This window comes from Canis aureus, chromosome X, assembly GCF_053574225.1.
Source record: "Canis aureus isolate CA01 chromosome X, VMU_Caureus_v.1.0, whole genome shotgun sequence".
In the NCBI taxonomy this organism is placed as follows: Eukaryota; Metazoa; Chordata; class Mammalia; order Carnivora; family Canidae; genus Canis; species Canis aureus.
In genome coordinates this window covers 115,427,733-115,449,757 of record NC_135649.1, presented here as the reverse complement: position 1 = coordinate 115,449,757, position 22,025 = coordinate 115,427,733, and the positions used below count along the sequence as shown (strand labels likewise).

Below are 22,025 nucleotides of genomic sequence, written 5' to 3'. Positions count from 1 at the left end.
CTAGGACTCCATCAAGGATCATGATCTGAGCCAAAGGCAGACACTCAACCACTGAGCCACCCAGTTGCCCCCATAGCCTCTATTTCTGTAAGCCAAGTCAGCAAACCTTTTCTGTAAAAGGTCACATAGTAAATATTCTAGGCTTTGGAAGCAATGTGATCTGTGTCACAACACAAAGCAGTGTGACTCTTCCATTGTAGCGAATGCAGCCATCATAAATATGTAAATAAATTGATGGGGTTTTTTTCTAATAACACTTTATTTACAAAAAGAAATCGGTACCCACAACGGTCCTATGGCATGTAATTGTTTCCCAAACTGTTCCCTATAATATCTTCATTTGATCCCATTCTTGTATTTCTGATTCACTATTTGATAAATGCATAAAACCCTCCCATAAAATGGGAAGCTGCCATTTATTTTATGTATGACTGAAATTATGGCAGACATTGGTAAAGTGACTTTTCTGAGGTTGTATTATGAGTAATGCAAACTTCCATGGTGTTTCTACTGTCCACAGGAACTCCTTGCACAGCTCTAACAACCATTACCTACCTCTAAAGAGTGTGGTAGGGTTATTAACATCATCAAAACCCAACAGAAAGGTAAAACCTTCCCTATGTGAATATCGTGGCTCCCCCTTCCTTGTGATGGGGGCTGAGGGAAAGGAGTGTGCTGATCACAGGCTTTGCAGCTGCGCCCACCAACACCCAGCACCTTTGTGGGAGGGGCTGTAGGGGAGGCAGTGATAGCAACAGAAACCCAGTCACAATGGAATGCCAAATGCAAGTGCAAATAATTATTAGGGATGTGAAAATTACATAGCAACTTGTTGTCACCAGTGGTCGACAGAGAAACAGCAGCATTATACTTTGAAAAAGTTAATTGTCCATAGTGTTTTGAAGTCACACTGCTCATTTTACTGGAGGAATTTTATAAAGCTCCCAAATAAAAATCCCCAATTCATTTCTGGTGGTGTTCTCTTCTAAGTTATTCTCTTGGCTTCCATGATACCACCCCTTCCTTTTTTCTCTAAAGCCATTCCTTCTCTTATCTCCTCAGCTAGTTCTTATTTTTTAGTTCAATGATTAAAGTTCCATTTCTCACCGTACTAAGCCTACATTTCTACTTAGAACTTCCAAAATATTAAATGGATTTATTAATTTCATTATGTCGATACCATTTAATTTCAGTCCAAAAATTCCTGGAAACTCATGATGGTTCATCTACAAATTAATCAGGGTTGGTTTTTAAGTCAATGACTTAAAATAACCTGTTAACTTTCTGCTTTAGGAAATTCACTAACAGAATTTGAGCACATTGATAAAGCATATATTTCTTAATAAAATCTTGAGACCTTGAAAAATCATCACATTCTGGTCACTGCTTCATACCTTATTGTGTCCGTTTATCAGATATTCAAAATTCAGAAGGTAATGAAGGTGAGTTTCTAGGGTAGTGTAATTACATTGTAAGGCACAGAAATTGGGTGATAAAAACTAAAAACTCTTGGGCTAAGATCCCAGCTCTTCCTAGTACTAGTTGTGTAATGGTGGGTAATCGTTAGGTACTGTGGGCCTGGCCTCACATTTATCATTATAAAATAGTGTGTTTGAACTAGAAAACAGTACCATTTGGCAATTTAGCAAGTTACAATCAGCAGAAAACTTTTAACAAATTTAGCTTTAACTATGAAACGAATTTTTTGGTTTGTATCACTAAAACATAGCAGTAAGATGCTCATAGCCTAGAGGAGCCTAAGAAGGTAGGAGTACTAAATGTGATGCCATATCTTGGATGGCATCCTAGAACAGAGAAATGACATTAGGTGTAGAACCTAAGGAAATCTGAATGAAATGTTAACTTTAATTACTAATAATATATCAGTATTAGTTCACTGATTGTGACAAATTTACCAGGCTACCATAAGATGTTAACATTAGTCAAAACTGAGAGTGCCAGATGAATGGGAACTCTGTAATTTTCTTTTTTTTTTTAATTCTATTTATTTATTCATGAGAGACCCAGAGAGAGAGAGAGAGGCAGAGACACAGGCAGAGGGAGAAGCAGGCTCCATGCAGGGAGCCCGACGCAGGACTCGATCCCGGGTCTCCAGGATCAGGCTCTGGGCTGAAGGCAGCGCTAAACTGCTGAGCAACCCGGGCTGCCCAAACTCTGTAATTTTCTATAACAGTACAAGTGTTCTACAATAAATTGTATATAAGAAATACTCACAGTGGTGGGATAACAGTCAAAGAAGCTTTATGACTTCACTCTCCCACATAGAAACTGTTTCTATATGGAACACAATTTACCTTTGTGAGAGGTCTCTAGACCAGTTAGGAAGTAATAGTACCCTAACCAGTATAAAAGAAAGAAAAACTTCTAGTAACTGGGTTATTAGTTCAATTCTTGTTTTGCATCCTTGGCCACGTTCCTCCCTCTGTGTGACCTAACATTGTGCAACCAGGAAGATACCTGCGCTACAGATTCTTTCTTTCTTTCTTTTTTTCTTTCTTTCTTTCCTTCTTTCTTTCTTTCTTTCTTTCTTTCTTTCTTTCTTTCTTTCTTTCTTTCTTTCTCTTTCTTCTTTCTTTTTTAAAGATCTTATTTATTAATTTGACAGAAAGAGATAGAGAACACAAGTAGGCAGAGGGACAGGCAGAGGGAGAGGGAGAAGCAGGCTCCTTGCTGAGTAGGAAGCCCGATTCGGGGCTCAATCCCAGGACCCAGGGACACAAACAGTATAGCATATCATGCACCCAATGTTCTAGCTGGTTTGGGGGCTCCCTCCAGGACTGTAATCTGTTTCACCTGCCATGGTGTGCTGATTGGTCTGAAAGTGTCATTTGGAAGCTGATGACACCAGATGCTATCACTATTGCATCTTCGAACTACAGTTCCTGGGGCTGGTGTCAGCAGGAGCAAAAGACTGTGGGCTTCTGAGAAGAAGTAGGAATAAGCTGCCCACTGAATTTAAGATGACTAAAATGATATGCACAGATCCAGAGAAGAAACATCCTCAGAATATGTTTCAATCTGGACTGATCAGGAAAGTATTTTTCTAAACAAAGCCGGTGTATAAAGGCTGGAAGAGATTTTTTTTTTTTCTCAAATGCCTGTCTCAACAACAACAAAAAATTGTAGCATACTAAGAAACAAGGACATATGAACCATGCAAAGCAACAAAATTAAATGTTTTCAACTGACTCTAGGGCACCTGGGTGGCTCAGGTTGGGCGCCTGCCTTTAGCTCAGGTCGTGATCCCAGAGTCTTGGGATCGAGTGCCACGTCGGGCTCCCGGTGCATGGAGCCTGCTTCTCCCTCTGCCTGTGTCTCTGCCTCTCTCTCTCTCTCTCTTTCTCTCTCATGAATGGATGAATAAAATCTTTGAAAAAAAAGAAAGAAACTGTCTCTAATATACATCCATGTGCATGGCTTTGTTTTACATGTCAAAATACCGGTCATGAAAATGCTCAGTGAGCCAAATGAGAACAGAGTTAGCAACTAAACAAAATAAGGAAAACAATGCATGAACAAAGTGAGAATTTCACTAAAGAGATATAAGCTATAAGACACTCCAATTGGAAATTCTGGTGTTGAAATGAAAGGTATGCTGGAGGAGTTGACAGCAGACTTGATGAGGCAGAAAAAAACTGGTGTGAAATTGAAGACAGGTCATTTGAAATGGTGGAGTCAAAGGAGCAAAAAGAAAAGTGTAGTAAGAAGAAAAATGAAGAGAGCCTTAGAGATTGTGGGACCCGAATCCACATTATATGCATTAGGGAAGTTTAAAAAGAGGGTCAAAAAAATAAATATAAAAAGAGGGTCGGAGTTGGACATAAATATTACTTGAACAAGTGACTGTGGAAACTTCCCAAATTTGAGGAAAGGAATGTACGTAGTAATTGAAGAAATTAGACTCAATTAACATCAGGATAAGTCCAAGAAGACATATAGTCAGTCAGATGATAATCAAACTGCTAAAGTTGAGGGCAAAGAGAGAACCTTAGACAGGAAGAGAAAAACAGCTCATCACACACAAGGAGGTTTTATAAGGTTATAGGTGGATTCCTCTGTAAAAACATTGTAGACTACGATGTGTGAAATGATATATTCAAATTGCTAAAATAAAAAATAATTTTCAACCAAGAATAATGTATCCAGAAAAACTGTCCTTCAAAAAAGAAGGAATTGGGGCACCAATTGGGCTCAGTCCATTAAGCATCTGCCTTTGGCTTAGGTCATGATCTCAGGGTCCTGAGATTGAGTCCCACATTGGGTTCCCTGCTCAGGGGGGAGCCTGCCTCTCCCTCTACTGCTCTTCCTGCTTGTATTTGCTCTCTCTATGCCAAATAAATAAATGAAGTCTTTTTTGAAAAATGAATTAAGACATTCTAAGAAAAATTATTTAAGAAATGGTAAAAGGAGTCCTTGAAGGTGAAAGAATGTATACCTTAATGCAAAGTGAAATGAAATTATAAAGTTCTTCATGAAAGGAGAACATAAATAGCATCTTCTATTAATAGTGTCTCCATGCATCAATTCAGTTTTAATTCCTGTATAGAATTTAAATGATAAAAACATTAATAAATGACAAATCTATGCAAATGAATATACAATATTTAAAAATGTGATTTGTGATATCAGTAACATAATGTGCCAGGGCAGTGTAGAGCTGTTTTAGTGTTTTTTCTATGCAATTGAAATTAAGGTTTTATCTGTTTGAAATAGAATGGTATAATACTACAATGTTTTATGTAATTGTAATGATTACCACAAAGAAATTATCTATAAAATAGAAGAAAAAAGTAATGAGAAGGGAATGAAAGCATGTCAGTACAAAATCTCAATGAAACACAGTGAATGGTGGTACGAGAGAGAAGGATGGACAAAAAGATAACAATTTAAATAGCAATTGTACATCCTATATCAATAATTACTTGAAGTAAAAATAGGTTAAACTCCCCAATCAAAACACATAATTAGCAAGAAGGTATTTTAGAAATGGAGAGTCTGCTTATATGCAGTGTATAAGAAACTCACTTTTGATTTCACGAGAAATAACGTGAAAGTTTGAGAAAAATTGCATTGAAATGGTATCGAAAGAGCTGAGGAGTGGCTATGCTAATATCAGACAAAGTCAGTTACATATTGTTTTTTAGATTTTTATTTTTTATTTATTTGAGAGAGAAAGAGAGGGAGGGAGAGAGAGAGAGTGAGAGTGAGAGAGAGAGCATGAGCAGGAGGAGGGGCAGAAAGAGAAGCCACCCAGGCACCCCCAAAGTCCATTTTAAGTCAAAAACTATTTAAAAATAACAAAACAAAACAAACAATTTCAAGAGACAAAGAGGGATGTTATGTTAGGATAAAATGACAATTCACCAAGAAGACAAAATCCTTACAAATATTCATACAACAAACATAACTAAGCTCCTAAATACATGAATCACCTATTAGCAGAATTCAAGAATGAAATATGTAGCAACACAGTGGTTTTTGGAGACTTCCAGCAGCCCACTTCATTTTTTTAAAGATTTTATTTATTTATTCATGAGAGAGACAGAGAGAGAGGCAGAGACACAGGCAGAGGGAGAAACAGTTCTCCACGCAGGGAGCCCGAAGTGGAACTCGATCCCGGGTCTCCAGGATCAGGTCCTGGGCTGAAGGCGGCGCTAAACCGCTGAGCTACCCTAGCAGCCCACTTCAATCATGGGTAAAACAGAAAGAAGATAAATAAAGAAATAGACTAATTGCACCTAGAAGTCATACACAGAATACTCTAGCAGAGAACAGCACAATATACATTCTTCTCAACGAACCTTTCAAACATTATCCAAGGTAGGCTACATGTTAGGTCCTCAGAGAAGGCTCAGCAAATTCTAAAGTGTGAAATTATGCAAAATCTCTTTTCTGATTAAACTGGAATGGAACTAGAAATCATCAGAAGAAGGAAAAGGGGATGGCTAATGGATATGTGAAAATTAAACAATGCATTTAACCAACCAATTGGTCAAAGAAAATGTATCAAGGGAAATTATAAACTACCTTGTGAGAAATGAATGTGAAAACTCAACATATTAAAACTTATGAGATGCACTGAATTCAGAACCTAAGAGGGATGTTAGTAGCTTCAAAATGTACATTAAAAAAAAAGAAAAATTTCTGAAATGTATAAACTACATTTATACCTTGAGCTAGAACGTGAAATAATTAGTCCTAAAGCTAGCAAAAGGAAGGAAACAATAAAGACGAGTGCACAAATTAATGAACTGGGAAATAGCAAAGGAAGAGAAAAAATTCAATAAAACCAAAGTTGTGATTTTTTTTTAAAAAGATCATAATCAGGGCAGGCCGGGTGGCTCAGTGGTTTAGAGCCGCCTTTGGCTCAGGGCGTGATCCTGGGGACCTGGGATCGAGTTCCACATCGGGCTCCCTGCATGGAACCTGCTTCTCCCTCTGCCTGTGTCTCTGCCTCTGTGTGTGTGTGTGTGTCTCATGAATAAATAAATAAAATATTTAAAAAAAAAAAAAGGAAAAAAAAGATCACAATCCTTGGCAAGCTATTATCTTGTTTAAGAAAAAGGAGAGAAACTCTTTTTCTCGTCCAGTCCGAGGCACTTGGGGAGCCGCGGGCTTTGGTGCAGGCATGGCCAAGCCCAAGAACCACACCACGCACAACCAGTCACGAAAATGGCACAGAAATGGCATCAAGAAACCCCAGTCACAAAGATACAAATATCTTAAGGGGGTAGACCCCAAGTTCCTGAGGAACATGCGCTTTGCCAGGAAGCACAAGAAGGGCCTGAAGAAGATGCAGGCCAACAATGCCAAGGCCATGACTGCACGTGCCGAGGCTATCAAGGCCCTTGTCAAGCCCAAGGAGGTTAAGCCCAAGATCCCAAAGCGCGGCAGCTGCAAGCCCAGTCGACTTGCTCTGCCGGCCAAAGGCCAAGGCCAAGGCTCAAACCAAGGCCCAGGCTACAGCTGCAACCCCGGCTCCGGCTCCTGCTTCTACTCCTGCAGCGCAGGTTCCCAAAGGTGCCCAGGCCCCCACAAAGGCTCCAGTGTAGAGGCTTCTGTCTGCATGGGCCTGGTGTCCTGCTGTGCTATTTGTACAAATAAACCTGCGGCAGGATCTGTCAAAAAAAAAAAAAAAAAGAAAAGAAAAGAAAAAAGGAGAGAAGCCTTCAATATCTAAACTCAGAAATGGGGCTTCTGCATGGCTCAGTTGGTTAAGGGTCTGCTTCAGCTCAGGTCATGATCCCCTGGGATCTAGTCCTGTGTTGGGGTCCCTGCTCCTCAGGGATCCTGCTTCTCCCTCTCCTTCTGCCTGCCACTCCCCAGGCTTGTGTGCTCTTTCTCTCTCACTTTCAAATGAATAAATGAAGTCTTTTATTTTTTTTTAATTTTTATTTATTTATGATAGTCACACAGGGAGAGAGAGAGAGAGAGGCAGAGACACAGGCAGAGGGAGAAGCAGGCTCCATGCACCGGGAGCCTGACGTGGGATTCGATCCCAGGTCTCCAGGATCGCACCCTGGGCCAAAGGCAGGCGCCAAACCACTGCGCCACCCAGGGATCCCTAAATGAAGTCTTTTTAAAAAAATATCCCATTTGCAGATATATAGAGGTCAAACAGTGTTTACCAGCGTCTGCAGTGAGAACAGAAAGTTGTTGTTTAATACGTATAACGCTTTTGTTCTGAACAGAATCTCGATTCTGGAAATGTTTCCCAACAATGTAATTCTACATAACACTAGTGAACTCGGCTCCTTAAGATGCTTAAGAAGGAACATTTTATGATACGTGTTTTTCACCGTGATAAAAAAAATATATATATATATATACATGCAAAGTACTAGCACCAGCTTCACAAGAGCTTTAACAAGCACCCAGCGTCATCAGAGCTTCCCCCCATCTCCGGATTCTCTTTTCTGCCTTCACCCTCCAGTTTCATACCTCACAGAGGCAACTCTTCCCATTCTCGCAGTCACCATTCAAAAGAGAGATAAGCAGCCTCCCAGCATGCTCGGAATCAGTCCCTGGTTTCTCACTGGTCCAACTGGTGTAGGCCACATACCCCAACTTCAACAAATCACAGTGGTTGGACATATGGGAAATGTCGATTGACCTAAAACAAACAGGGCTTACCCTGAAAGTGCCAGTGGAATCAATCCTTGCCTTACCACTTGGGAGAGAGGTCGTTTTCCTACCAGGCGTCTGCAAACTTTTTGTATTGGGCCACATTATAAATATTTTTCCTTTGTGGGTCATATGTGGTTTCCCCTGCAGCTATTAATCTCTCCAATGGTAGCATGAAAGCAGCCATAGACCTTAAATAAAGGAGTGTGGCTGCATTCCAATAAAACTTTACAGATACTAAAACTTGGATTTCATATAATTTCATCTATCATGAAATGTCATACTCACTTTGTTTTTTCTTAACCATTTAAAAATGTAAAACCATCTTAGCTCACAGATGGCTGGTAGGATTTGGCCCACAGGCTGTAGTTTGCAGATTCCCTGTTCAAGATAATCTGTCCAAATGCCTTTTAGCTCTTGAAAGAAGGCATTTGTGTCTCAGTTGCAACAAGGCATTTGGAAGGTCATGCAATAATCTCTTTTCCTTTTCCCTTGTGTGCTGAATTGTCATAATTCCTTGGTCGCCATAGGACACTTTGTACATACAGGACAGTGTACTGTTAAATATTAGAGATATATGACTCTTCTCCACTATTATTGGAAATTAAAGAGATACCTTCAAATCTGCAGGAACAATGAATTGACTTAGGTTAAAACTGTTTTCATGTGGCAATGCAATTGTTCTCCTATTTTTGTTGACTTTTCCTCATGTCCTTTTGTCTAGCTTAAGTATTTAGAGGACTGAAACAGTCTTCAGAAAGATCTCTCTCTTAATGGCTTTATTTTCCAGTCATTGATCAGAGTGCCATTATGTAAATGATTGAAGTGAGTATTCAAAATGTGGGTTTCAAGATCTTTAGTGTCATAGGGTGACACTGCAGAGAGAGGAATTAGAGATAGAGCTCAACAGTAAGTAGCAGAGGAAGAATAAAGTCAAGGAAGCTTTTAATTTCCTTCAAGGGGAGGGTTTGGCTCTATCTCTGGAGGAAGATGAAAAGAAAACAGGCTTGGGAGAAAGCAAACTTGATTGGAATAGCTTGGTGCTGTGGGAGGGCAATGATCTGTTTTAGAACTAAAATTGGCAGCCGTGGAATGATTTGGTCAAATGTGTTTTGGCAGCCTTTGAATTGTTGTCCAAATACTTTAGCACATATAATGACTTTTTAAATTTGTTCCCTCTTTATGACCCTCCTACTTCTAAAAAAAAAAAAAAATGTGAGCCTCAACTCATTTGTGGAGCTCTCAATTTGAATTAAAGTCGTGCAGCATTTGGCATCTTGTGCACTAGTTTGTGGCATCTTTGTGATATTATTCACGGTTCTCAGGGCCCCGTGATAGGGTTAGATTTCAAGCACAATTTGGCTCGTTGTCCATGGTCCGATTGCGGGGGCCTGAGTTTGAGGTTGTCCATGCTAAAAGTCACCTGATTGAGTGGCAGTCCACTGAATAGTTGTTTCTCAGGTATAATTCTCACACAGGGTCAAAAGGCCACTTACGGGGACAGGACTGTGAAGGGTTAGGTGAAATTCACATGCATTGACAAAAATGTACGTACGAAATAGACATCTAGCTGTATAGCTCTTCACAAGCTTACTTGGCCTAATCCCAACGCACAAATATTATAAACTGCAGAATGTTATTATAGCAGTTGCTTAAAAAGGAAGATTTCCACGTGAATAGTATGCAGTACCTCCTTTCAAGCTCTCTTGAGCCACAATTATGAGATAGACTCGAGGAAAGTACAGAGTGTTAGTTTGGATCCTAAATCTAAGTGTTCCCATCATGGTCTTGCTGATTTTCTGTTTTCTCTGGCCGTCGTTGTTGCATTTTTTCTTTAATTTCTTTTATTTTCTAAATTGGAGGATTCCTGCCTCGCCCAGTGTCTTGTTGACACAGGTTTCATCTTTCAATGTGCCTAATAGTATGATTAGGAAAGCATTTAGTTGGGGTTGGTAGAATTATAAATAAATTAAAAGCTAATAGTCTCTAACAAGATCCTTATGGATTTAGGAAAAAAAGAGAAATGGGTTAAGTGTTAAGGTTGCTTATATCTCTATCATCTGATCAAATAGTCTTTGGGTTTCCATTAACTATGTCCTTTCCAATTCTTAATTTTTAAAAAAGATTTTAGTTATTTATTCATGAGAGACACGGGGGGCGGAGCAGAGACACAGGCAGAGGGAGAAGCAGGCTCCCTGCAGGAAGCCCAATGTGGGACTCAATCCTGGGGCTCCGGGATCACGCACTGGGCCAAAGCCAGATGCTCAACTGCTGAGCCACACAGGTGTCCCCAATTCTTAATTTTTGTATTCCAAATAATTGCCTTTATATGAAAGTGGCTTGCAAATAGTATTATTACTTAGTGTTTTTAATTTTTGTGGGGGAAAAAAAGCTAAGATGGAGGAAAACTTGGTGGTTAAGCATGAGAGCACTGGAGTTAAGCTGCCTGGCTTTGCATCTTTCACTTTCTGGTCATATGATTTTTGACAAGATACCTAATTTTTCTCTGTCTTCATTTAGTCATCTGTCAAAAGGGCATAATAGTAGTTTTTATTTCATTGACTTTTAGGAGGGTTAAATGCTTTATTGATGTTATGTGTTAAAAATAGTAAATATTCAAGAATTATTATTATTATTATTATTTCCATTGGGAATAGATCAAGTTGTAGAAAAAGTAAGGAAGCCTCCCTCTCCCTGCAGACATCAAGGTAAATATCACCACTGGGAATGGTGTCTTAAGACATGTGATGTGTACTTTTCTAATACCTGTCTTTTTGAAATATTCATGTTTATAAATAAAGCATTATATTAGTAAGGTATATTAGCATTCTACAGAGAAGCAGAACCCATAGGATATATAGAAAGATATAGAAAGATTTATTGTGGGCAGCCCAGGTGGCTCAGTGGTTTAGCGCCGCCTTCAGCCCAGGGTGTGATCCTGGAGACCCAGGATCAAGTCACATGTCGGGCTCCCTGCATGGAGTCTGCTTCTCCCTCTGCCTGTGTCTCTGCCTCTCTCTGCCTCTCTCTGTCTCTCTCATGAATAAATAAATAAAATCTTTTTTTAAAAAAAAGAAAGATGTATTGTGAATAATTAGCTAATATGATTGAGAAGACTGAGAAGCCACATGATCTGTTATATGCAAGCTGGAGTCTCCAAAAAGCAGTGGTGTAATTTCAGTCCAAACTGCATCAAACTGTATCACTTTTGTACATACCAGTCTGAATCTGAAGGCCTGAGATTCTGGACCGTCAATTTCCTAGAACAGGAGAAGAGATGGATGTTCTTGCTCAACCACAGTCAATCAGTTTGCCCATTATTCCTCTCTTTGTTCTGTTTAGACCCTCAGGGGATTGGATCATGCCTACCTACATTGGTTTGAGTGTTTTTGTTTATGTAGTCTCATTATTGAAATGGCAATCACATCTGGAAACATCCTCACAGACACACCTGGATGTAATGTCTAGCAGGTATCTGGGCATGTCTTAGCCCAGTCCAGTTGACATAAAAGGAACAGAGCTCAAAGGAGAAACAAGAAAATTGCAATGATAGTAGAGAACTACAATGCCCCCACTTTCACCAGCGGATGGATTCAGCAGACAGAGGAATAATGGGGAAATAGTGGTCTTTTATAACCCTGTGGACCAGGTGTACCTAACAGACATATGCAGACATGTCTTCCTTCCAGTAGCAGCAGAAGAGTACATATTCTTCTCAGTCAGTCATGGAGCATTTTCCAAGATGGAGTCAAAGTTGGGCTTCGGTACATATCTTCACCAACTTGAGAAGATTGAAATCATATCTAGTTTCTTCCCCAGACAGAATGATATGAAACTAGAAAGCAATAGCAGAAAGAAAATGGGAAATTCACAAATGTCTGGAAAATGGAATGCATGCTCCTGGACAGCCAATTAGGGATGAAATCAACGGGGAAACCTGAGTGTATCTTGAGATTGGCAGAAATGGCAACACAAGATGACAGAACTTGTATGATGCAGCAAGGGCAGTTCAAAGAGGGAAGTTTATAACAATGAGTGCCTTTGTTCAGAAAAAAGAAATGGCTCAAACAGGCAACCCAGCTTTGCACCCTGAGCAATGGGAAGAATGGGTGGGGCGAAGGCATCCCACAGAAAGGGAAATGATAAAGACTAGAGTTGAAATAAATGTAATAAAGACTGGAGAGACAATAGATAGACTCTTCGAAGCTGAGCCTTTGTCTTTTTGGAAGAATGGACAGAACTGAGAAACCTTAAGTTCGAATAACCAAAGAAAAAGAGAGTGAACTCAAGAGAATAAAATAATGAATAAAACATGGGATGTTGCACCGGATAACCACAGAGGCATAGTGGATTATCACAGACTACTATGAGCATTTATATACCAATGAACTGGATGATACAGAACATGTGGATGGAAACACACAGCCTGCCAGGACGATCATCACGAAATAGAAAATCTGAATAGGAAATAATGAGAAAGAGACTGCAGAAGAATTCAAAACTTCCCAACACAGAAAAGTCCAGGACCAGATGGCTTTATGGATCGATTCCATGAAGTATTTAAAGAACAATTAATGTGAGTCCTTTTCAAAGTTTTCTAAAAATTGAACAGGAGGGAACACTTCCAAACTCATTTTACAAGGCCAACACTACCCTCATACCAACACCAGATAAGAACACTATGAGAGAAGAATTTAACTACATACGTACAAAAATCCTCAAGAAAATACTCACAAATCTAATTTAAGTGCACATCAGGAAACAAAATCAGTATGTAAAATGAATTGCTTTTTTATCCACCACGTTCTATCTGTAATTGAAATTAAGAGAACAATCCCAGTTAAGCACATTGATAAAATTCACACACCATGACCAAGTAGGATTTATCTCTGCATGCAAGGATGGTTTAACATCCAGAAATAAATAAACATGATACACCACAGTAAAAGAATAATGCTAAGAATTATATGATCAACCCAACTGATGAATCAAAAAACTTTTATAAAATTCAGCATCCTTTCATGATAAAAGCTCTCAACAAATTAAGTATAGAGTGAATGTACTTTAACATGACAACACCCATATATGACAGTTCCACAGCTAACCTCACACTCAGTGATGAAAAGCTAAAAGATTTCCTATAAATCAGGAATGAGACCAATATGCCTAGTTTCACTACTCCTATTCAACATAGTGTTGAATGTTCTAGCCACAGTAGTTAGGCAAGAACACAAAATAAGGGGATCCCTGGGTGGCTCAGCAGTTTAGCGCCTGCCTTCGGCCCAGGGTGTGATCCTGGAGTCCCAGGATTGAGTCCCACATCGGGCTCCCTGCATGGACCCTGCTTCTCTGTGAGCCTGTGTCTCTGCCTCTCTCTCTCTCTCTCTCTCTCTCTCTCTCTCTCTCTTTCTCATGAATAAATAAGTAAAATCTTAAAAGAAAAAAAGAACACAAAATAAATGTTATCCAATTTGGAAAAGAAGTTAACTTGTCTATGTTTGCAGATGGCAGGATCTTACATTTATTTTATTTATTTATTTATTTATTTATTTATTTATTTATTTATTCATTCATTCATTCATGAGAGGCACAGAGAGAAAGGCAGAGACACAGACAGAGGGAGAAGCAGGCTCCCCATGGGAAGCCTGATGCTGGACTTAATCCCAGGACCCCTGGATCATGACATGAGTCAAAGGCAGACAGACACTCAACCACTGAGCCACCCAAGTGCCCAGTATTTTATATTTAGAAAGCACTACACATACCTCCCAATAAGAACTGTTAGAATAGGGGCAGCCCGGGTGGCTCAGCAGTTTAGTGCTGCCTTCAGCCCAGGGCCTGATCCTGGAGACCTGGGATCGAGTCCCACATCCAGCTCCCTGCAGGGAGCCTGCTTCTCCCTCTGCCTGTGTCTCTGCCTCTCTCTCGGTGTCTCTCATGAATAAATAAATAAAATACTTTTTTTTTAAAAAAAAGAACTGTTAGAATACATGTATTCAGGGTTGCCTGGGTGACTCAATCAGTTAAGTATCTGCTTGGGCTCAGGTCATGATCCCAGAGTCCTGGGATTGAGCCCCTCATCAAGCTCCCTGCTAAGCAGGGAACCTGCTTCTCCCTCTTCCTCTGTTCCTCTCCTCTTTTTGTTCTATCTCTCAAATAATTGTATTAAATCTTTAAGAAAAACAAAGAATAAATATATTCAGTAAAGTTATAGAAAAAAATCAATACCTAACAATCAGGTGCAGTTCTGTACTCTAAACTTAAATCATCTGAAAAAGTATTTAAGTATATTATGACCTTTACAAAAGCATCCGAAGGAATAAAAAATCATGGAAATAAATTTATTCGAGGTAAAAAACCCATACAGTCAACACTATAACACTTTGATTAATGATATTGAAGGAGACACAAATAAATGGTAATGTATATCCTGTTTATAAATTGGAATAGTTAATATTGTTTGCATGACCATGCTACCCAAACCAATCTACAAATTCAACTGCAACTCCTATCAGAAGTCACACAGCATTTTTTCATAGGAGTAGAACTATCAATCCTTTAATTTGTATGGAATTATAAAACACCAAAAAAAAGCCAAAGCAATTTTCAGAAAGAGGAATAAAGCTAGAGGCATCATCACACTGCTTTATTAGAAACTATATCATAATGCTCTAATAATCAAAACCCTATGGTACTAGCATAAAAACAGAGCCAAAAAAATAAAAATAAAATAAAAATAAAAACAGAGCCATTGGGACGCCTGGATAGCTCAACGGCTGTCTGTCTGCTTTTGACTCAGGGCATGATCCCGGAGTCCGGGGATCTAGTCCCACGTCGGGCCCCCCACAGGGAGCCTGCTTCTCCCTCTGCCTGTGTCTCTGCCCCTCTCTCTGTGTCTCTCATGAATAAATAAATAAAATCTTAGAAAAATTATTTTAAAAGAGCCATAAATCAATGGAACAGAATGGTGAGCCCAGAAATGAACCCATGTTTATATGTTCAGATAATGTTTGACAGGTGCATTAAAAATTTACAATAGGGGTTCATATGGGTGGTTTAGTTGGTTAAGTATCTGCCTTTGGTTCAGGTCATGATCTTGGGGTCCTGGGATAGAGCCCATTATCAGCTTCCCTGCTCAGCAAGAGTCTCCTCTCTCTCCCTCTCTCTCTCTCTCACATACACACACACTCTCTCTCTCTCTCTCTCAAATAAATAAATAAGAATTTATAATAGACAAAGGATTATGTCTTCAATAAATTGTATTGGGAAAGGATATGTATATGAGGAATGAAATTGGGCCCTTTGCCATATTTGAAATTAACTCAGTATGGATTAAATACTTAAACGTAAGACCTGAATCCATAAAATTTCTAGTAGATACCACAAGGAAAAAGACTCCTTGACACTGGTATTCGCAATAATTTTTTGAATCTGACACCAAAGACAGAAATGCAAAAATAAACAAGTGGTACTACATTAAACTTAGAAGCTTCGGGGATCCCTGGGTGGCTCAGCGGTTTAGCGCCTGCCCTCGGCCCAGGGCATGATTCTGGAGTCCTGGGATCGAGTCCCACATCGGGCTCCCTGCATGGAGCCTGCTTCTCCCTCTGCATGTGTTTCTGCCTTTCTCTCTCTCTCTCTCTCTCTTTCTCTTTTTTTATCTCTCATGAATAAATAAATAAAATATCAAAAAATAAATAACTTAGAAGCTTCTATATAGCAAAGGAAACAGTAAGATTTCAACCTACAGAATGGCAAACAATTCTTGCAAACCTTATCTGATTGTGGTGCAGTATTTAAAATATGTAAGTAATTTATACAACTCAATAGCAAAAATTGAAATAACCTCATTGAAAGTGGGCATAATATAAGCATTTCTCATTTTCTCAAAGAAGGCATACATATAACGAATAGACATATCAAGCCACTAATCCTCAGGGAAATTCAAATCCAAACTGCAATGAGATAACTGCACACCTGTTAGAATGACTATTAGAAGAACTGTTGGCTGGCATGTGGGCAAAGGGTAACCGTCCTGCATGGTTGGTCGGAATGTAGACTGCTACAGCCACTGTTGGAAACACTATGGAGGCTCCTCAAAAATTAAAAATAGACTACCATATGACACAGCAATCGCCTTTCTGGTAATGTTGCCCAAGGAAATTAAATCAGATTCTTCAATTAAATCAGTATGTGTACTCCCCTGTTCAGCAGAGCATTATTCACAATAATCAAGATAATAGAAACAATCTAAGTGTCCTTTGAGCGATGAATGAATAAAGATGAGTCATATGTCTACAATGGAATATTATTCAGCTGTAATAATAAAGGAAATCTTGCCATTTATGACGGCCTGGGTAAATGTGGAGGTCATTATTTTAAATTTAATAAGTGAGACAGAGAAACACAAATAGCTTATGATTTCAATATATGTAGAATTTGAAAAAGTCAAACTCTTTATAACAAATAGAGTCAAATGATGGTTCTGAGTTTGGATTAGAAATGGGGAAATGTTGGGGAAACGTTACGAACTTTCAGTTTTGAGATGAGTAAGTTCTGGGTATCTAATCTGAGCCCCTTTATTGTAGTTAATAATACTGTATTCTATATTTGAAATTCACCAAGACAAGTTCTTATCTGGTCTTACCCACCTTCACACACACCTGCAAAATGGTAACTACGTGAGGTTACTTATGCGTTAACATCATTGTAATAATTTCACCATGTGAATGTTTTTCAAATCATCCTGGTGTATGCCTTATAAAAGCAGAAATTTGAAAAAGGAATTTTTTTAAAAGATTTTATTTATTTATTCATGAGAGACACAGAAAGAGAAAGGCAGAAACACAGGCAGAGGGAGGAGAAGCAGGCTCCATGCAGGGAGCCCAATGTGGGACTTGATCCCGGGACTCCAGGATCACGACCTGAGCCCAAGGCAGATGCTTAACCGCTGAGCAACCCAGGCATCCCCAAAAAGGAATGTCTTTAAGAAGATAGAGTGGGGGACTCCTGGGTGGCTCAGAGGTTGGGCGCCTGCCTTTGGCTCAGGTCGGAATCCCAGGATCTGGAATCGAGTCCTGCATCGGGCTCACCGAGAGGAGCCTGCTTCTCCCTCTGCCTATATGTCTCTGGCTCTTTCTCTCAATCTGTGTCTCTAATGAATAAATAAATAAATCCTTAAAAAAAAAAGAGTAGAAAAAAACTTTCAGTAGGGAATGCAGGTGATGGAGCTGGCCATATTATCATCTAAATTACTGAGGATCCAGGGTATTGTGCTTCCCAGGGGTGTTTGCATTTTATTAAAAGTACAATACCTTTAACCCTACAATTAAACCTAACCAGGAGAGTTTTGGTGTCAGTGACCTCACTAAGATCTTTCACTTTCTTGCCCACCCACCGACTCACATTCCAATAAACATAGGTGCACTCTTATCTCTTCTCACCCACTTTGGCCTCATCATTGTAATAGAGGAAGCCCCTGTGCGTCAGATCCAGATGTTTCCTCGGTCCATTGATGCAAACCCAGCTGCATCTTTGGAAGCTGATTTCACATTTGGTTTATCTGTCTGTTAGATACTGGACATTCGGGTTGCTTCCAGTGTTTGATCATTCATGTACAAGTCTTTGTGGACGTAGGATTTCATTTCTCTCGGTAGATTACTGGGGGTGGAATTACAGGATCAAATGTGGTCTATGTTAAACTTTTAAGGAAACTACCAATTGCTTTCTATTTCTATATCCTCACCAATACTTGTGATTATCTCTCTTTTTAAATATCACCATCCTCATGGGTGTGCAGTGATATCTTGTTGTTTTGATTTGTATTTTCTTGATGATTATTGATACTGAAGGTCTTCTGTATGCTTAGTGTCCATTTGCCTATCTTTGGAGAAATATCTATTCAAATCTCTTAATGAAAAATTAATTTAAAATGATTGAAATCCTTTTTAAACGGGATCATTTATGTTCTTATTTACGAGATGTAAGGGTTCTTCATATATTCAGGATAAAACTTCTTTTTTTATTTCCTGAAACATTTGGTAATAATTATTTTCTCTATCTGACAGTGCTACAGTAGGTAATTTGAAATTCCTAGGCCTTAGGGTGCCTGGCTGGCTCAGTGGTTGAGCGTCTGCCTTTGGGTCAGGTTGTGACCCTGGGGTCCTGGGATCGGGTTTCGCATCAGGCTCCCCACAGGGAACCTGCTTCTCCCTCTGCCTGTGTCTCTGCCTCTCTCTGTGTGTCTTTCATGAATAAATGAAATATTTTTTTTAAATAAATAAAGTTCCCAGGCCTTCACAGTAACTCCTCACAGGTGCAGCACTGATTAACAATCCCCACAAACACATAAGCCATCTGCAGGCTCCCTTGATGGTTTTGTTCCCTTGGTGGGACCAGGTCATCAAAGTGGAGGTTGTTTGTGTCAGTGTTCCAAAAGCAAGAGCTGAGTCAGTCATCTGCCCTGAATTTTAATTTTAGGCACCTTAAGTCTTCATGTTTGCTCACCGCCAGAGTGCCAGGAGCCCCTAATGAGAGCCCTTCCTGGTATATCATTCTTAATACATGCACAGGTTTGCGTCTTCATTCACCAGGAGCCCCTTGGGGCAAGTGTGGTGTTAGCAGCACAGAGATAGAGTGCAGAAACTGCTGACTGCCCAGAAGACCGTTTCTAAAGGACTCGAGAGGAATCCTAATGTCCGTTCTACTCACCATTTGTCTCCCTCTGCATCATTTTCCCTTTGCCCTCCAGTGCCAACCTTCATAACACAGTCTCTAAATCTTTTTCTCGCGTGAGCATCAGCCATCTGGTGGTCAAATGTGCATTAAAAGTGCCTTTGACAGCATTGTGGAAATTGTCAATTCAGGAAGCACCTTGGGTTTCCATGCGAGATCGCAGGTGGGCAACAACAGAAAGGTGTTTAGTTCCTAGAAGAAATTATATGAGGAAACAGTCTGATTTTCTACCAAGGCAAAAAGACTTCTTATGCTTTCAAATAATCTTGTTGTCTTGCACATATATCAGTATACATATATTAAGAGGAAATACTTGCGTGTGGAACTTGTTAAATTCTTCATCTTTCACAACACGTTTGGTTGTAAATGCTCCTCCTGAGATTCCCGGGAGGATCAGTCCAAAGAAGTAGATCAAAAAAACAAAGAAGAATGCTTCCTTTTATCTATGGTCTGCCTTCATTTGTTACATCCAGTTAGTTTCATAGGTTCTCATATAACCAGGATAAAATTTGAGGAATTTCAAAAAAAAAAAAAAAATAGTAAAGCAATCCCTGAAGAAAATTATGGCCTTAGTTACCATTATTTTTTAAAGTTGTGAACTCATCATCAGTGCATCCCTTGAGACATAAATATCAGGTGAGTAGCTACAATATCTCCACATACTTGATGGTGCTTAATTAAATCTGTTACTGATTTTTTACTTCCTAGAAAATGGCGGATAAGTGACATCTTCCCGGCCACATCTGCACCTGGGGAAGTCACTAGAGGTCTTTCCACTTATGTTGCCTACTATTTTTTTTAAAGATTATTTATTTATTTATTTATCCATGAGAGACACACAGAGAGAGGCAGAGACACAGGCAGAGGGAGAAGCAGGCTCCTCGCAGGGAGCCCCATGTGGGACTCGATCCCGGGACTCCAGGGTCATGACCTGAGTTGAAGGCAGCTGCTCAACCGCTGAGCCACTCAGGTGCCCTGTTGCCTACTGTTTAGCCTCATTTCTTCCTCTGTTAATTTACATTTCTGGTTTTTTTATTGGCACTGCTTCTGTTACTCTAAGAGATCCTTGTTAATCTTTTGGATTTAGGGTTTACAATATTAATTAGCCCCTAGCCAACATCAGAGATCTGAGTTTGTTTAGTGACTTCCTTCTTTGTGAGGCACAAGCAAGTCACCCTCCTTGGAATGTGGGTGTTTTTTATTTGTTGGATTGTTGGTTCACTTGGCTTTGCATTTCTGAGAACTCCGCCAATCAAGAAAATGATCCTTTTCCCATGTTAGCCATCATCTGTATAGTAACAACGTGTATACAAAGTCCCACTTGGATTTGGGTCAGCATACATGAAATACCAATGCAACATTTAGTTCCCAACCATCTGGAAGTGAATCACCACAATGCAGGTGCTAGGTTCATTTGTTCTACTAGAAAAATATACTTAGAGTGCCAAGGTGCCATAGTTGAAATTTTCCTAAGGTGTTTTGATGAGGCTTCTCAAATTTTCATCCCAATAAAATGTCCAAGCGTAGGAAATGATTTTAGCTTAGTAGGGTCATTGAAATATTGTCTTATGTTATCACTATCAGCATTTTAAAAATGTTATGTGTCATCCATCAGCCAATTAATCAACATGAACATACATTGAGCCATTACTGTATGCCAAACAACGTGTTTAGTAAATAGGGAAAAATACAGAATTTCGCCCTGGTTTCAGGGAGCCCAGATTCGTGCATCTATTCTTTTATTCATTTTACTAATGTTTATTAAACATCCCATGTGTGTCAGACACATAAGTTAGTTGAGGCGAAATGAGCATATTGTGTATGTAAGAGCTGTGCAGGAGATCAGAGAGGACAAAGCCTCCTGGAGGAAGTAGCTGGCAGAAATGTTTATCTCCCTCTTAATAGCCGATCTTCTGGTGACTTCTTTCACTTCTGATGTGACTGCAAAGCCTCCCTGACCTGACCTTGTCTGCACCGGGTTCCTCACATTACAAATACTTGCCAGGGTGAGAAGAAAGATAGCAGCATTGCTAAGTGGAAGTCTCCTTTTTGAAGTATCTTAACCTTTCTTCCGAGGGATAATTCTTTATAGCATAGATGCATAGTATATAAAAATCCAGCATCAGGATTCTTTAAATATATCTCACCTTTAAAAGACTCTTTTTCATACTTATGATTAACCCAGCGTCCCCGATCCTCCATAACTATCCTTGAGTCATTATTATTTAGCGACCCACTCAGAGCGGTTGTTGTGGTGGTTACCTATGCTGCAATAACCAATGATCCCAAAACTTAGTGGCTTAAAACAACACGCATTGATTACCTTGCAGTTTCTGTGGGTTAGCAATGTGGCCATGACTAAGGTGGTTCCGTAGCCCCAGAGTTCTCATAAGCTGCACTCAGAAAGTTGGCTGATGCCTGGTGTCTTCTTTGGAAGTTAGAGTGGAGAAGGATGCACTTCCCGACTCATTTAGTGGTTATTGGCAGGGTCCACTTCCTTCACTTTTGATGGACTGAATGTCCCAGTTCCTCATTGGCTGTTGGGCCTGAGAGGCTGCCCTCAATTCCTTGCCAAGTAGGCCTCCCTAGCAGAACTGCTCATTTCATCATGACATCCCATCCAAGAAGGCCATAGAGACTGTCTGCTAGCAACATGGAAATAATAATTTTTACAATCCAATTACAATAATTGTGTCTCCTGACATTGCATATTGTATTATTTAGAAACAATTTGCGCAAAGGGAAGAGATTATGCAAGGCAGCTAATACCAATAGGTAGAGAGTGTTTGCAGACATCTTAGAAGTTGGACCGGTAATTATTTCACTTAGCAACTTTTATGTCACCTCTAGGGTGCAACTGTGATAATTAGTGGCCCTTGCCCTCAAGCATCTCCTAGTCGGCTTGCAAACATGAACATATTAACCTCTAACAACTTTAACTTGGAAAATGTTACAGTAAAATCAAGTTCAAACCCAATAAGCATATGCAAAAGAGGGATATCTTTGTCCAAAACTGATCCCACCGTGGGACTCTCATTTTCTCTCACAGTTAAAAATAAACACGCTGTCACTTTTTCTGTGGAACTTTCTCTGACACTTCTGTTTTTCCCCAACTCCATTCCCAAAAGAGTTAAGTTTTTTGAGGT

The 22,025-nt window shown here is 39.6% G+C and overlaps 1 protein-coding gene and 1 pseudogene across 4 annotated transcripts in view; both read left to right on the top strand.

The window, feature by feature from the left end:
• The window catches only part of FRMPD4 (FERM and PDZ domain containing 4), a 565,544-nt gene that overhangs the window by 376,819 nt on the left and 166,700 nt on the right, over positions 1-22,025 (top strand). The window lies entirely within an intron of this gene.
• LOC144308281 (large ribosomal subunit protein eL29 pseudogene) lies at positions 6,612-7,073 on the top strand (annotated as a pseudogene).